Source organism: Diceros bicornis, chromosome 20 (genome assembly GCF_020826845.1).
Source record: "Diceros bicornis minor isolate mBicDic1 chromosome 20, mDicBic1.mat.cur, whole genome shotgun sequence".
Classification (NCBI taxonomy): domain Eukaryota; kingdom Metazoa; phylum Chordata; class Mammalia; order Perissodactyla; family Rhinocerotidae; genus Diceros; species Diceros bicornis.
In genome coordinates, this window is record NC_080759.1 from 48,262,789 (window position 1) to 48,264,879 (window position 2,091).

Sequence of the window (2,091 nt, forward strand, 5' to 3'; positions counted from 1 at the left end):
AATGGAAATCAGCCAGAAAGAGGGAACAGGTCAGAGCCCCAACTCTCAAATGGAAATCAGCCAGAAAGAGGGAACAGGTCACAGCCCCAACTCTCAAATGGAAATCAACCAGAAATAGGGAACAGGTCAGAGCCCCAACTCTCAAATGGAGATCAGACAGAAAGAGGGAACAGGACACAGCCCCAACTCTCAAATGGAAATCAGCCAGAAAGAGAGAACAGGTCACAGCCCCAACTCTCAAATGGAAATCAACCAGAAATAGGGAACAGGTCAGAGCCCCAACTCTCAAATGGAGATCAGACAGATGCACAGGAAGGTGCTAGATGACCACACAGGGTGACACAGCAAGAGTCAGGTGAGTTTCAGGAAGTAGTATCCAGGTGCCAAAACAGTTAGGTTGATGTGACTGGAATGGCCAGGGGAGGACTCCAGGTGAAGGGAGTGGACCTTGAGCTGGTCTTGCAGTGTGGCAGAGACGAAGGAATTCCCTGGGCGGAGGCCTAGGAGGGAGCTCAAGCACAGGTGTGGAGGCGGAGGCGGCCTGGAACAGGTGTCAGGGCAAAGGTCAGAAGCCACATTAGGGCTCCCTTGCCCTAGCCCCAAGTGGCATTTTTGGTCTCCATGCTTCCACCTTTGGTGCCCCTCATCACCCTCCCCCCCAATATACGCTAGTCTCCACAGACCCAATGCCTAGAGGGATCTTTATAAAACGTAAATCCAAATATATCCCTCTCCCACTCAAAACTCTCCTATGAGTTTGTCTCACCAAAATATAAATCTACTACAGCACCGTGTGTTTTCTGCCCCTGCCTGCCTCTAACCTCCACTCTCTACCTCACTCATGTTTCAGTCAGACTGGCTCTGCCTCAGCAGCACACATCTCGGTCACCCTTTCGTTTCATCCCCACTTTATCAGTCTCCCGACTTAGAGTATTCTGCCCAGCGGTGAGAAAGGTGACACGATTCCTGGTGAAACCCAGTGACTGCACTCAAGACGACGAGAGCTGTAATTCCCAGGCACCCGGAGCCCTGGCAGTGATGGGCTGGTGGATGTTTATCCATGGGCTCTCCAGGGAAAAACAGTTCTGCTCTGTAGTGTTTGCTGATTTTCATGGTGCCAGTATTCCCACCAGGGCTAATTCCAAGCTCCAAGGTGACATCACTGAATGCAGAGTTGGATCGAGATGCATGGTCGGCTCCCTAAAGCTGGCAGGAGCTTGGTCCTGCACACCACGGAAAGGACACATCAATAAATAATTTTTCAATAAAAAATTGGCATCTTCTTATTCAGAAGAAAACCTCTGAAGAAAGTAAAAAAAGAAGACACTTATAAAGCCTTAACCACTTTGAGTGGGGGAAAAATTATGTGAGAAAATTAAAGATGTTTTCAAAGTATAGTTTTCCCTGGGACTTTTATTTTCTCTTTCAAGTAATAACAGGATTACAGTTGATTAGCAGTTTGAGACATAAACAGGATCTACTACCCCTGAGGCATCCAGACAGTTGCTTGGTGGGAACCGGTTGCCAGATTAGAGTTCTCATTCCCTCGTGACGTGTCAGAAAAGAAAACGAATGATTTCTGTAACTCTGATCTCTTGGGCAATGGTTCGCAATGAGATCATTTAGTGACTTGACCCTGAGGAAATTTAACAGGCCTCTTGATTAGAGATAACCCCAGGGATCAACACCAACCATAACATAATTTAATTGATTTTAATTTCCTAAGTATTTACTAAATTTTTGCTGTTTGGATAAAAAGACAAAACACTATCTTAGTGGCGTTTGCAAAGGACACATAAGAACTGTCCTAATTAAGTTCTTTAGAGCCCAGTTGGGGGTGAAAGATGTAAATATCTGATACAAGAAGTTGATTGTAACATAGTATATGGACCATGTGCATATGTGTGGAAGAGGTCCAGAAAGCAAGAGAGCAAGGAAGAGAGTTTTCAAAAATATTTTGCCAAAAAGTGCAGATGTGTGATGTGCAGTGTGAGCACATGGCAGTGGAACCAATGAATTAAGAAAATCCACGAGGCAAAAATGAGCAGAATGTGGATTTCTAAGTAATTCCTCCTTACACTCTCCTTTTAT